The 16,440-nt window shown below is 35.1% G+C and overlaps 1 protein-coding gene across 9 annotated transcripts in view; it reads right to left on the bottom strand.

Annotated features, from left to right (window-relative positions):
• The window catches only part of LOC145660548 (mitogen-activated protein kinase kinase kinase 10-like), a 277,801-nt gene that overhangs the window by 95,741 nt on the left and 165,620 nt on the right, over nt 1-16,440 (bottom strand). The window contains exon 1 of one of the 9 annotated variants that reach the window (XM_081725756.1): nt 8,067-8,178. The exons of 7 other annotated variants lie outside the window; for them this stretch is intronic. The gene's annotated coding sequence lies outside the window, so the exon portion shown is untranslated. Of the gene's footprint in view, nt 1-8,010; nt 8,179-16,440 lie in introns of those variants that run through there. One more of the 9 variants, XM_081725755.1, reaches the window with a different exon arrangement.

The following is a 16,440-nucleotide window of genomic DNA, read 5'->3' as shown; positions in this document are numbered from 1 at the left end:
ATTTCAGGAGCTTACATCTAGAAATAATTGATATTTTATGTTCATCTGCAGTTCAGAGATATAACAACTGGGAATAGTAAATAAATGGGAAATTCTTGTAAATTTGGCTTGTACGACCTTCAGACCCTACTACGATACAATAACAGGATGTCTACAAAAATTCTAAAATGAAATTTCGTGACTTTTTCGTGACCTTCATAACATTTCCTAACATTTTCAAGAGCGAATTTGGGTGCGAATTAGGTCGAATTTTCATCCATGCGATAGAAACGTACTTTGCTTGCGATTTGATAGCGTCTAAAGTCGACCATGAACATTTTTGGTGGTAAATTTTAACGTTTTACAGAACAAAATTTTCCAATCTGTACTTACATTTGCAGTTAAAAAAAAAAAAAAATCGTGACCCAAAAGCTAAATTTCGTGACTTTCATGACCGTTTTCTGATTTCGTGACTTTTTCGTGACCGATAGACACCCTGAATAACATTAGAAAATTTAAGAGCAACGTATTTCAACAATCACACGTAGTATTCAAATTTGTAAAATACTACATTTTACTAATAGTACACTAGATCACAGGAAAGTCCTTTATAGCAAAATTTACCACCTTTCATGCACTATGGTTATCAATGAAGCTCTTCGTTTTGACTTAATAATATTGTCCATCTAGTGTTATTTTCTTCCCTTTTACCTTTTAGCCCATCCATAAGACGATTTCTCACTATTTTAACAAACTTACTTCTTTTTTCTTCTGTTTACAAGTCCCAGTCACGGTTTGGAGGCTATGTTAATACTAGATCCTGTCCTTCATAACCTTGGTGTAGAGAAGGAACGAAAAACAAAAATTCAAACTCAAAAATAATGTAAACTTTCTCCTTCGTAATGAGTCCATTTGATTCCTATTTTGGCTTTTATTTCCCGTTGATGTTTCAAATCCTTACTAAAAATGTTCCCGAGATTTCTAAACACTAGTCCTGTTCTATTTCTGCTCTCCTCTTTTGTAGTTAACAGCTTTTATTCTAAATCATTACTTTTATTCTTAAAAAATCATTGGCCGAGACGAGACCATCCCTAATTGTAATTTCTTGCTGATCGATGTTACTTGTCCTCTGGTACGAGGTTAATAACAGCCATCGAGATAGTGTGCATTAATCTATTTCACGACTGCATGGGTAGAGTTTAAGTGGACTACCAAAAACTCAAGCCAAAACTATATAGCTACTGATGTTAAAGAACGAATATTCGCTTCTAATATTTCACAAGGTCTATGCTAAATTGATGTCAGTCTGATATCCTTTGGCACCTATGATGATATGGAAGTTTATCGAAAATTACAATTTTTACTCCTCTTCTCAGTTATTCACCTCTTGCATTTCAACAAACGACGGAAAACTCTTCGATGTTTTGACTATATAAATTACGAAAAAATTAAATGAAACGAAGTGGTTCAGTTTACCGTCTCACGATTATGCCCTATAGGCTAAGGGAGACGGTTGATTAAGGCAAGTGAATGAAGAATGAATTAGTGGAACAACAACGTGGGAGGAAACTGAAGTATCCCGAAAAAAACTACGGATACCGGGGATCGAACCAGGAACTCCACACCAAAGGTAAGCGCTCTGCCAGTGATCCACCGTGTCCCTTTCTATAAATTATACGTTATCTGGGGCCTCATTTTCGGTTCTAAACCATCACATGCCAGTATTGATACTTTTATGAAGGTTTATTACAAAATTTTGTCCCTGCGGTTGCTAAGAGTAAGTAGTGATCAAATTATTGACTTTAAGACAAGGTTAACGCTTCTAGTTCACATCTTCACCATGACTATTTGGTAGATCTGAGCGGATGTAATTCGAGTGCAAATACATGCTGATACCACTATCACGAAAAGAAGACGCTGACAAATGCTTGATAAAAATAAACTGTCAACAATCGTTTCAAATGAGAATTTGCGTCAGAAGGTTTACGTGTCTCTCAGTGTGACATGAATCATATTTGACTGCTGCCCTTCCATTCTCCCTTCAAACAAAATAATCATAACATGGAACATAATCGGAACGGTCCAATGACAACCAATTCGCGCAGACCTAAAATTCGTCTCTCTCATTTCGCTTAAGCATGATAAATAAATTGAAAATAATAATAATGTAGCCTACGCAAAATGTCGATTAAAAGCACAGTTTCTAAGGGACTATATAATACAATTGCAGAAAGTAAATTAAGATGAAGCGTTCAAATCCTACAACTGACCATTATGACTGGCGTTCCCGGAATAGCAACGTTCACGAACAAGCTCAAGCAAACTTCCAAACCTTTCCTCCTATCATTAATTACTTTTCCAATGTAAAACAGCCTCACAGTTGAGTCTAAAATTCGTGATAATAAATGCACACTTCTAATTTATTAACTGGCCCCATAGGAGAAGTTTTCACATTCTTGTTTTTTTAAATCTTGTACTGATGTATTTTGCGATCAAGTGTGATCCTTCATTAGTGTGTTTAGAAGACAAATAAAATGCATCATGGGATGATTTCTAACATTTATTTTAAACAACTGTGTGGTATCACAAGTTATAAATCAATTCAAATCAAGAATATGAAAAACAAGCTAAGCGTGATCCAAATATTCTGCATATACCAGAATAATCTAAGCGTGCATATACGAAATATTCTGTTTTAGAATATGATAAACTTTCGGCAATAATACATGAATACTGTGAAACTTGTCAATGTCGGTAATCAGGAATGTCACAGAATTTGTTGAGTTAGCACTGGTGATCAATTGCCCTTCCCGCTGAACATTAATTCAATGGAACAGCGGCAGCGTGGCTAGTCCTCCCCCTTATGATTCAGAATCCCACCTTATGCGGAAAACAGAACGTTTAGGAGTTGGAGTGGAAACAGAAATTGAGAATTAGGATTAAGAATACTACATACGCAAGACCTCTATAATTATAGCCATGTTACACACACATTCACTTGTACACGCCAATTAATATTCCTCCGATATATAAGCACTTACCGAGTTTTTACAGTTTAAAAGCCAAATCTTGTTGAATTGAGTTGATTTTAAGTTTAACGTCCCGTTCAGCAGCGATGCTATATGAGACGTGAACCTACTGATTAACGTGGAATCCGAACCACATGAGATCCCGCAGGGAATCGAACAAGAGCCAAATCTTTCAGAGAGGCGTTCCTCAAAATGAACGTAAACATGTTTTATCTATTATATGGGATCTAGATAGCACTCTTAAGTTAGCCTTTAAAAGCTGCAAATTTCAAAATTCAATCTCCAAAACGCCGAAGATTTATATATCTATCTATCTATCTATCTATCTATCTATCTATCTATATATATATATCCTTATATCCTTAGTATGCTCTTAACATGTATTGCAGGTTTAACTTAAAGTGGGAGTATGAAAATTTTCAATAATACAATGTCAACAACATGCTCTTCAAATTCATTTAACACAACTATGTGGCTTTACCACTCGCAACGCATGTGACAGCCGGAACGTTTATATGATACTTCACGCCTGCAATTCTCTGTAAGTAACGTTATACAATCAAACTATTACGTTCGAACAGACGCTTTGACAGAAGACACGGATTGCTCTTTTCATGGAATTAAAGACAATCTGAGATAGGAAGAGACGTGAAAATCGCAACGAATGACAGTTTTAGACTTTTATCAATATTTTATAGCACACTGAATTTCAGACTAAAAACATGATCGTGTTCCACTTCTCTCTCTGCTTCGAAATTATTCTACAGATAGAATCGATTTTGAGTTCAATAACGAATAAAAAGTCACGAAATGGCTTTGCAATTTGCATAGAATATGTATTCATGAATTACCATGTTATCTTCGCACTTCCATTCCATGTACGAAGAATCTAAATAGAATTTGTAATATTATATTTTGAAACTAAAATTCTAAACGAACTTCGGTCACAATAACGACGGGAAAATGTCAATTTGCTTCCCTAGCGCAACATTATTTTTCAAATCCACTACTAATTTAATCAGAATTATACATCTATTCTACTGTACTACACTTCCATCATTGGTGCAGGTAATTTAACTCTCTAATATTAAAATTTACACGAATATCGAATTGCTTACTTGTGAAATTAGTGGAATTAAAGGAAACTATTTAATAAGTAACTGAACTTAATATCTGAGCTCCAAATAATAATTAAAAGCTCTGGAGCAGACCTTTACTATCCTCTTGTCCACATGTTTTCCTACAGTAGGTTGTATTTACCCTTAATTTATTTTTCAGAATTCTTTGCTAATTTGGATGTAGAACTATCGAGAGTGAGTCTGGAGTTTAGCGTCCCTTTCAGCACCGAGTTTTTGTAAGACGTGGAGTTACAGCTTAACGTACAATCCAAACTACATAGAAATTCCACCATGAATCGGTGTCTTCTACGCCAAAGGTGCATATGCTAGCCATATTCCCATTAACGGGCTCAACTTTCGTGAGAAATAAGGATATCTGGGATGGAAGACCCGGGTTCGATTCCCGGTGGGAGCTCATGTGGTTCGGATTCCACGTTAATCAGTAGGTCCCGTCTCATACAGCCTCGCAGCTGAAAGTGACGCTAATATCAACTCAACTCAAATATGGATATCGAATATCTGTAAGAATAAGGAGCAGCTGATATTTGCTTAATTCAATATAGCCCAGAGTCCCGATGGCAAAATTTTCTTTGTCTTTCTGCGATGAGCTTTTGTAAGTCAAAAATTTTCTGCAGAAGAAACATTTGTGATTGTTAAAAAATACGCGACGTAAGAAACAGTTCAAACTACATTTATGCGAGTCGTCCGTGCATTGAAGACATCTAAACATAGCAGGCATGTTTTTACACTTTTCTGTTGGCATATTTTTTTTTTTCCTCTGACAATTTTTCTGCACAGGCGCGGTAAATTTTCTGCGATCACATCGCAGATCGCAGCATGTCTGCTATGTGGCCCACAGTATTTATTATTTCCAGCATATTACCTTGAATTGGCCTTTCTTCCATCGTCTTGTCTATTCAGTTAAATACGTTCAATATTTTTTTTAAAAAAAAAAAAAGAAAAGAAAATATTATAGTATTGTTCATGGATATTAAGTCCGCCTTCTAGTTCGAATTCCAATGACTATGGCTTTCTTCCTGCTCAATTAAATCGTTTTGCCCAATAAAGGCAGAAATTTTGCTCGTGTACTTTCTTATTCTTTGCATCCTGCTGCTCTACAACAAGAAAATTAGTTTGAACAGAAATATCTATTTTGAAGTTATGACTCCGAACTACCAACTTAATCCTCTTACTAAATTACCTTAAGTACGAAATAAAGAAAATCAGTTGGAAAGCCAGGCAGAAAACTGATGCGTTGGATGAACTAAACGTAGGGATAGTTGTAAGAGGGAAGCTCTCATAATATCGATTTTGCATTAACCTGAGTAAGGAAGAGACTCAACGAAGATTGGAATATCGTACCGCTGTAAACGAGAGACGAGAGAATGAGGCTGGTGCTTCTAGGACAAAGGAGATACGGCACAGCGTGAAGGAGAGAGAGAGAGGAACGAGATGTGAACCACGCGCTGAATATGATGCATAAAATGGATGGCACGTGACCGATCAACCCTCTACCAAATGTTCTCGGAGTATCATCAAGCGTAACTACATCCCAGAGGCAGTGTTGTCAACTACTTACATAGTCTTCAACTAGGGTATTATTATATTGAATTGGAGAACTATCCAGAATATTATCTATATCTTAAGCTTAGGTCTTATCCAAAATTAACATTTATGTTTCTCGTAGGCCAATGAATAGACATATATGACAAAATTGAATATGTCAACTTCCTCAGCTTTTTAAACTTGAAATATAAGTATGTATCATAGTTAAACTATTTTCTGAAATATGCTAGTAACTAAATTTTATGGACTAGCAAGTATTAAAGAAGGTATTAACTGTTCCCATCTTCTTTCATGATTTCCAAATAGCAGGGTAAAAAAATACAATCTTGACTTCAGAGCAATCCATTACAAATAAGTAACTATGAAACAGCTTTCAGTTATGTTTCACGTGTGCTTATCACTAATGTTTTCCTAATCAATTATGATGTGACAAAATAGATGGAAGATATTTTTCCATTACAATGATCTAACGCAAACAATATTTCATACTACTAATACCTCAATGTTATGCTCAAAATAAAATTCTGCGTTTTAGAAAATATCAAACAAATTAGAACTTAAGAAAGCAATTGAACGGTCTAAATTAACATAATCTTATTTCAAATCTTCTTTCGGTGATCTGATTCTCTTTCGGATATAATTTACAAATTTCTTTTTAGAATAGAATCATACGTAAGATATCGAAAATTAATAAACGTAATTTCGGATGCGTTTCATTCAATGACAATGAAATTTCTTGGACTGACAAATAATATAAACCACTGACAGTAGGTACAGTTTACTGTCTTTTTAGTTACGTAACTGGTCGTTTCATTTTTATGACAATATTAGATGCACTTACGAGATCCAAACAAAAGCCAACTGCGTACCTACTTTTATGTCCAGAACATCTACTAGTTCTACGTACAAAACAAGTGGTAGGGACTTAATAAATCGACTATCATAGTAATCGTCCTTCGACTGGGCAAGTTTTTCTCACGTCAAGCACTCCTACATAGTTATGTGAATCAAAATACTAAACTTACACCATTGCTTTCCGTTTTCAAAGACAACTTTAGCACATTAGTATTCCACAAACATATACATATTTAGGAAGTAACATTTACTTCACGAGAGGAAAAAAAAAAAGTTTCAAGTTTTATATCCCTCAACATGGAGTTGCACCAAAACAAAGCGTAGAATCTTTACTCTTTTGTAAACCTTCCTACGACACTAAGCATGCTATTTGTAAATACGTAAGGCACACTGAAAGATTTGTTTTTCTTTAGATTACGTCTTTATACCTGAACTTATTGGTCCCGTAATAATTTAGTCCACTTTAGAATCTTCGTAGGAAATTCTTAATTAATATGATAAGATTCAAGGTTACTTAATATAAAGAGAAAATCCATGCTACAATTGCTATGCTCTGTGAAGAATGGATCATTTATCAAAATATCTACGCATCTGCTTCGAAAACTTCGACTTATGCAGCAACATTGACTCGACTGCCAGATGTATACACATTTCTTTAAAAAACGAACATAATCCTCCTCCTTATTTCCCAGCAAGGGAGAGTTACAAATTTCCTGATAACTTAATGATTTTCAACTTTCTTTTCTATATTAATTCCCAATTTTAAAAATTAAGTTCTGTCTCTATGTTGTACAACATTAGAGAGCAGTTTTTTTTTCTTTTCTTTTCTTTCTTTTTTTTTTTTAATGGAAGTAACTCTTCGTACAGTCTCGGCAAGTTTGCTGACCAGGATATTATTATTATTATTATTTTCATTTATTTACCGCATTACTGTTAGGCTTGTACACCTTATTATAACACGATCATGGAAGAAAAACATGCACATTAACATAACAGAACATTATTATTGGTACATTTGTGAATCTGATACCTCGATATTTGTTCATTTATTGAAATACCACTAAATATGAAGCACATTCATGGCATGGTTTACAAAATACATCCGCATAAAACTGTGGCACAAAAAATATAGACCAATAAGTTAATTTCAACTCATAGCATTTTATTATTGCCAGACTATAAGAAACATGTTTTGCTGCACTGTATAAATTCTAAAAATGTTAAAACAAAGGCAAACAAAAAAATATTTCCAATATATTGTCTAATCACATAATTACTTATATTAAAATCTCACACAACCGTTACATTTTCTCGCCTTTACGGTTTCGATAAGCTTTCTCAATGTAAAATACTATCAACACATCGCGTCTTATTATTATGTATGTAATTCTTAACTTGGATTAAAGGTTGCCTATTGGTTCACAGTAATACAAAAGAACGACAACGATACAATATATAAATACCTTCCAATAAGTCATCATTTTTATAAATTAACCTGAGACAGTAACATTGATTTCACCTGTCAATTTAATACCGGCGCACTCTATACGTAAACGAAGCTCACTCACATCTATGCCGTTTTACCCATGTGGTTGCTTTTCTTTGTTTCTCTTTCAAGTTCTGTCCATATGGTGTATATCTAATTCTACTGTCTATTCCTTCTGTTTTACACACGCGCGTGCGCAGAGCATTAAAAAGTACGCTTGAGAAAAGGAACATTTGGATACACATCTTGTTTACCCATCCCTCAGGAAGTCCCACTCTTCAGCTGTTCGTCACGGAGCACTTACGCGAAGTCACTACTCAGTTCTTTACAACGACCACGACAGATGTCTCATCCTTTTACCCTGCAAAATACTCCTCAGATAACCGAATCTCTTCAGAACTAAGTTTTATACTAAGACGCTATGAACTATTTGTTGAAAATTTAGGAGCCTAGTCGAAATTGATAAATATTCATAGAGAACACAGATAATTGCATATTTTTATTTTAATTATCGGTAAAGGAGACACACGATGATTTTTCTTCTATAAACTGCATTCCTATCGAAAATCCCAAATAATAATTATTATGGTCCTTTAACACTTAAAGACCAGGAGGGGATTTAAATGTAGAAACGCTTGGATCCCGGCCATTTTAAATGTATTTTTAAAATTTTGTTACTCAGAAACTACCCTTTTAAAGTGAATGAAACTTTCAGATTCAATCGAATAAAAATGTACTAATATAACAGAAAAACAGTAATGCACTTAGCATTGTTACCGTTGAATACACAGTGTTGCAAACTTTAAGGAATATTTTTTGTATGTTGGAAATCCAATCGAAAGACATATTGTCCGATAATTTCGTGTAAATTGCAAACGACCATACAACTAAATATAAATAAGTTTAAATATACACTACATATCACAATATGTCACTCCGCCCCCTCCTGTCCCTTTTGGTGACATGTTAGGTGCGAGGACGTTTAGAAGCGCGGCGCGATTGTTGAGAACTAGTGCTAAGAACAACATCGAGTGTTGTTTTCATGTCACTGTCGGAAGATTCTAGTTATTCTAATATTGTAGCAATGTCTAAACATTAGATTCATCGTCCGTTTCAAAAGCATCGGAGTCGCTATCATCTATTAGTTCCGTTTTTTCTCCGGGCGAAAATACGCCACTATCATAAGAACCACGACTTGTTGAGGTGGTATTCATCGCCAGAAGCTCAACTAAAAAGAGGATGTGAAGCCTAAGCAAATTACAAGAAGGATGTCGAAACAACCACACACACTTCCACTGGCTTATAAAACAGGAGAAAAAATAACTACATGTTTTTTTTTTTTTTTTTTTTTCCTTCTGAGTACTCATATCTTTTTGGGGTATACACATTTGACACAGCATTTCATATAAATCTACGCAGTACGTGACCTGTAGGCATGAAGGTGATAAATATTAGTGAAAAGAAAACAGAAGGGACTAGCTGTATGAAGCTGTTGGCTTCTTTCGTCAACTGCGTGCTGAAGTGCGGGAGCTGGCCTTGATGGGTGCACGGCAACTAAAGTTGTCTCCGGGACTGAACGCCTCGTAACAAGAGGGCAACTATAGTTGTCCATGGGTCTTTAAGTGTTAATAAGATAAGCCTTTGGTAAAGCAGGATGAAGTTTTGCTATAGTGAGTTAGTACGCCAAATCAGTCTGAATATGACACCTCTGGCTCCATAGAAATCGATCCAACTCATCCAAATGAAATTATTACTGACAGAATAATAATGTAACTTCCTTGTAATTTTAATACCTTAGTGAAGTGGAGATTGTGAAATTTCTCAAAAGTATGTAACAGGGTGGATTGATTTAAATCAGTCTGATATAAATCACGATTTAAATCAATATTTAAATCACTTGATTTTTTAAATAAAAATCGTTGATTTAAATCGAATTCCGAAATAAATTAATTTAAAGTGAAAATAAGTAAAATCCCGTTTCTGTTCTGTTATTTCGATTATGGAAGTTAGTAATCATAATACAATGAGACTCAAATGTACAGTATAGTATGAAAAGTGTCATGGAGAGGATGATTAGGGAAAATCCCGTTTTGAAAGGTAACGGAGCAATCCTGCTTTTATTCTTTTCGTAACATTGGGTTTGGGTTTTAAAATCGTTAACTATTCCAACGGGGAAATCACCATCGACATTTAAGACGAAAATTCTTTTTTGCGCGTGTCTGTTTGTTTGTTCCCAGATAATAGGACGTATTTAGAGGGGTGCTATCCCCTCTCCAGATTTTTTTTTGTTAATTTTATAACTTTAGGCGAAATTTTTGTATTTCATGCCGCAAGCTAGTTCTGAGTTTTTTAAAATAGGCCCCTGCCAAATATCAGTAACTTTTGTGAAAAAAAAAAAAAAATGTTATTTTGATAAATGTTGCTGTACTTTTTCCTTAATGCTTAACCTTTTAAATTATATCACCTATTTTTATGTGATAGGGTAGAATCTTCATTATTCGATTAAAAAAAGTACCAATAAGGCTTTTTAATTCCTTTTCTTCAAGACTGGAGGCATTTTAGAACACGTTACATATGCTTTCACGCCTTTCTGCGTTGAGGCATAGTGTGTGACGACGTCATAAATTTAAAAAAAGATATTATTTTTTATGCGTATTAATTATTATTTTTTGGCGGGTTACATTTTGCATTCAGAAGACTGAAATTTTACACACTCGTTCAGTGCAGCCCTTAATAATTTTAAGATGTTTTCATATCTCTGCTTGGAAACAGCGGGGTCCAGAGGGGCAAAAATGTTTTAAAAAAGGATATTTTTCAACAAAAATAGCTTTCTCGTGATTTCCCCGCCTCAGATGGAGACATATGAATGGTACCGTTTGAAGGACTGTCTTATTCTGAAGAAAATTATGTACGTACTATGCTCCTAGGATAAATAGGGATGTCTCAGGAAACCGTTACCTGAGATCCTGTTTTATACGGGAGTCTGGGGTATTTGGGGAATATTATTTTTCGCGGGCTTCCTTTTGCACCTACAAGATTGAAATTTTGCACATTTACTCAGTGCATCCCTCAGTATTTTTCAGATTTGGGGCATTGTGGGAATATTCTTAGCTCATTGTTAAATAGTTTCCTCACCCTTACTACTCAGATAGAAGCTTGAAATTTTGTAAACACATTTAGTACACCCCTTAGTATTTCCCAGTTGATTTTGAGATCTGTGCGTTAACACAGGGGAATCCAGAGGGGATCAAACTTTTAAAAAAAGTAAAAAAAAAAAAAAAAATGCAGATTACTGTCAAAAGTTTCCGCTTCAGGGACATGATAGAGAAATGTGGATGTTACCGTTTCAAAAGCTGTTCTATTCTAAAGAGAGTGATGTATGCACCATGATCCTAGGATAAACAGGGATGATGCTGAGCTGCTTGACTGAAAGTCTATAATTTACCTTTAAAAAGAACCATAATTTAAAAGGGTTAAGAAACATTGTTTGGGATTGTTATAAGTTAACGATTGGGATAATTCAAAATTAGCACCTAAATTAGCATTTAATACTAATTCCTAATGCTTTTTCTTCAGTTTGCGACTTGTATTATACGAGGAGAAAGATTTGATTTAAATAAAAAAAATCGATTTAAATAAAAAAAAATCAACGAAAATGATTTTTTAAAAAATCATGATTTTTTTCCACCCTGGTATGTAATTAATAAATGTGAAAAACTTTGAATACCTTGCGAAAAATTTCCAGAATTACCCTTAATCTTGTACTACCATGTACTTGTATCCCATAGTTTTAAGGAAATGTGGCTAAACTAAGCTGTCGCAAAATTATACATGTAGTCCAGTGATTCTCAACCGATGTGTCGCGAGAAAGAAATGCGCAGAACGGGCGTGGCATGTTCTAACCATATAGCCACGAAGTAGCATTACTAAATTACAATTGGGTTAATTAGAGATGGGTATGTACTTTTTAATACTTGTTTATTTTCTAATTTACTGAAGTAAGTGCATTAAAAAAGCGACACACAAAAAAGATTATGAGTTCAGTGCTGTATTCTTACTGGAAAAGCACTGAAGACAATACAGTAGTTCGGATATCACCTTAAACTGTACATCCATGTCTCACATAGCTTCGGAACTGCAAAGGGATGCTACACACAAAGCTATAATTACAGTCTCTGAAACTAGTCGATTCTATCTCATTAAAAACACTGTTGACATTTCCTGGCTTTCCCATACATGAAAACTGAAGTCTATAGGATCTACTTACAATAATCTTAGCAAGAACATAGACAATCTGAGAACTTGTAAACACCAATTAAGAGAAATTAGTTTTTTTTTTCTTTCTTCAGACATCTCACATCGGAACAATTCAATCTCTTGAAACAAACTGCACCTTATCTCCAATCAACCAGCACTGCAGTTTCTTCGTTTTTTTCTTTCTTTTTTTAAGCAATAGGTATTCGTCCCAAATTATCGCTTGCTCCATAATGTCAACCATAATAATGCCAAATAGCCGAATACAACAATACACAGTGAAAATTTCTGCCATAGGTAGTTTCGTTTGTTCAACTTCTTGGGCCACCAAGACTGATCACAACACTAAATTTTGCTACATTACTGTCAATCTACTATCAATAATAACATATACACATAATTTTCTTTAAAATACTTTTCCATACATGTTACTTTTATTTCAAAAGAAGAAAATGCAGTCTATTTGAAGTTTCGGTGTTTATCTGTGTGTTGAAGATGAAATAATGACTGGAGGAAGACGAAGGAACAACTCAGGGTAAGAAAACGTAGTATCAAGTTTCTCATCTATATTACTTCGTGAGACATAACGACAAGACGCTAGTATGTTGTAAAACTACTACGCACTGTTGTGAGTGAGTCAATTTCAACTCACAATAAAACTCTGTTCATCTTGTTTGTCAAAATTTCGTGACGCAACACAACACGCCTCAGTCACAGCTCCCTTATTAAGAAACACGCATTCTGAGTTACTACTGTTTTACTTGTCGCATCTGTCAATTAATCGCTGCGAATACATAGTAATGCACAACAGTTAGTTCTCTTAGTCATGGCTCATAATGCTCTGAACACTACAACACAAGGCACTACTAATTTTCTTCATTTCTATTTACACATACACAAAACACAAAATGGATGGGAATTCAACTGAAGCAAACTGATTAAATAAATCATCAGCAACACTTTTTTAAAAACTAGTTACCGGTTCCAGACATATCCATCTAACTCGCACTTATACTGCAACAGAATTATTGAACTAAATTTGATCAAGCTTAGGGTAAATATAGCATTTTACCTTACATTAAATAGCATACTTTAAGGTGAATGAATATTTGAAAATAGAAAATATTTAAGGTTTTAGATTTGTTGAGTAGAAAGGCATTTAGTTTCATTTTAACGTTGCATTCCACGAAAAGATTAGTATTTTGAATGCTAAGCATTACACTAACCCACGAAATCTCTACAGCACTGCAAGTAAGTCTATCAAGCAAGGATGGTACCTTTAATTACTGCCACAGGAATACACATGGAACAGATTTTTAACTGTTTACACATGTATCTTGGGATCAATTAGATAGATCACCTCCATCAACAACTCGAGTTTTAATTTTTGGCTCTCTACATTCTGACCAAAATTGATGGTAATCGGAGTATAGTATACAGGGTGGCCCATTTTCATCTTTCCACGAAAATGTCTAGAAAACTTTTCAACATAAATGAACCGAACAAAAACTCAAATAGAAAATGCCATGGGGCACATCGAATGGTGTTATCGTGGTGACCCCCAAAGCCACCTTCATGAGGCCCCAGGGCCCAACTTTAAATTTTAAATAGAAACATGGGGCGTGTGATACCTCGTTTGATAGATCTTTAAAAACTACAAGTTGCTGAGGCAAAAAAAAAAAAAAAAATCGGTTACTGTATTCAAAATGGTGGCCAAGACATGGTACCTATATCAAATAAAAAGTCCAGTACCATTAGTGAGAAAATGGTTGGAGATAAGTGAACACAATAAAAATTGAAATAGGAAAATGGTATGGGGTACGTCGAATGATGATGATGTGGTGACCCAAAGGCAGCCTTTCATGGGGGCCCAGGGCCCAATTTTGAAATTTTAAATGGAAACATGGGTCGAGTGATATTTCTTTAAACACTAAACAGCGTTGTGGCAAAACATTTTTCATATGGATCACCGTTTTAAAATTGGCCGCCAAGACATGGTCCCTGTATCAGATAAAACGTCCAGTACCACTAATATGAAAACGATTGGAGATAAATGAACAGAATAAAACTCGTACAGGAAATCACAGAGGGTAATTATTATTCCACGGCTCGAGGAGGGAATCTAATTCCTAGAAAATTATCGCTGCAACCTCCCTCCTCTCAAGTGGAAAAGAATGGTGAAATTGTATATGAGAACCTTAGTTTTTGGAAATAGAATCTACGCAACAAAATTATGTGAGATATGTTTTTATAAGAGACAGACGTCTCTGTAATGAGAAAAAGTAAGTAAAATTCGTGTTAAATGGTACCTTTCAAAAATCAAAAATCATCATTCATGCAAAAATTAATCAATTGAAACGCAAAACAAAATTGTCAAATATTGAAGTTTCTGCAATGGGAACGATGTATTACTCGCCCCATGTTTCCATTTAACCCTTATCCGGGCAACCGGGGCCTTCCAGGTCCAGTAGCTTCATATTTTTCTTCGAATTTCTTAATAACCATAAATATTTCGATGCCATAAAATTCTGAATTCTTATATCTTTAGTCGAAGTTAAAGTTATGAACATATCGAGTTGGTAAGGCTAACAGAGTTGGTAAGGCCCCAGTTGCAGTCTACGTTACAAAAATAGCTTGCCGGATAAGGGTTAAAATTTTGAATTTGGCTCTGGGGCCCCCGGGGGGTAGTGCGACAATACCATTCGATGTGCCCCATGACCTTTCCTATTGAGTTTCTGTTCGATTCATTTATCATATTAATGGTACTGGACGCTTTATCTGATACTGGAACCATGTCTTATCGGCCATTTTGAATACTGTGACCGATATGAAAAATCCTTTACCGGAGCGCTTTTTAGTTTTTAAAGATCTATCGAACGAGTTATCACTCGCCCCATGTTTCCATTTAAAATTTTAAAGTTGGGCCCTGGGCTCCCATGAATGACGGCCCTGGAGGGCACCGCGACGATACCATTCGATGTGCTTCATGGTCTTTCCTATTTGAGTTTTTGTTTGGTTCATTTATGTTCAACCGTTTCTATGTTAGTGATACTGAACGTTTTATCTGATACAGGCACCATGTCTTGGCGGCCACTTGGCGGAATACCGTGACCGATATGAAAAATCTTTTGGCACTACACTTTTTAGTGTTTAAAGATCTATCGAACGAGGTATCACTCGCCCCATGTTTCCATTTAAAATTTTAAAGTTGGACCCTGGGCCCCCCTGACGGGCGACCCTGGGTAACACCGCGACAACACCATTCGATGGCATTTTCTTTTCGAGTTTTTGTTTGGTTCATTTATATTGAACCGTTTTTGAGATATTTCCGAGGAAAAATTAAAATGGGCCACCTTGTATAAACGAGTTGTTAAACCAAACTTCTTAGTTACTGTTGAACAGTTTCGTAGAAATTCTAGAATTAAAATATAATTTTTGTTATGTTGAGACAGTTGGCGGGTGATCTCTGAGAAATAACTGACTTCAACAGTGTTGAAACAAGTCCTATTTCGCTGAAAAGCTTTCTTTTTATTATTATTTTGACTTTAATCTACTACGAATGGTTCGGTGGCAGTGCTCACATATTGAACAATACTCCTGTTCGTCACATCACGAAGTTCGTGATTTTTAAAAAAGTGTTTTCATACTACTTTACGTTTGTATCTTGTATACAGTTTGCACATTAGGCAGTGAAAGTACAATCCTCCCTTCTCATTCGTTATTTTCGTCAGGAATCACAACAAATGAACATACATAACTGTTTCGAAGGTCTTAACAAAGAAAACATAAGTGATAGAGGAATTTTCTTTGGTAATTTTCCATGCTACAAACATTAGCGGTCATAACGAAAATGAACAAAATTAACAACTATTTGATCTGCAAAAGAACGTTACTGGATCCTATCCTGTTCGAAATCGATCCAATGAGAATTGGAAAATCGAACTTCTTTGGGCCTATTTTATTTGATTTTCTCATCACTGTCATTTACACTCAACCTGCATAAAGATCTCTTACCCAGTCTTCTCGCACGAATTTCCTCCTGCATATGCATTGCAGAAATCCGCATTAAGTAACTTTCCTCATTCACTCTCTTTGGCTCTTAAAAAACCCTCCATATTTTGTTTTCGAATATTCTCATCTCAGCCTGTGTTCA

The sequence above is a fragment of the Thermobia domestica genome, chromosome 9 (assembly GCF_964235325.1).
Source record: "Thermobia domestica chromosome 9, izTheDome1.hap1.1, whole genome shotgun sequence".
NCBI classification, from domain to species: domain Eukaryota; kingdom Metazoa; phylum Arthropoda; class Insecta; order Zygentoma; family Lepismatidae; genus Thermobia; species Thermobia domestica.
Note: the sequence above shows the minus strand (reverse complement) of the source record. Positions and strands in the feature narration are given on the sequence as shown.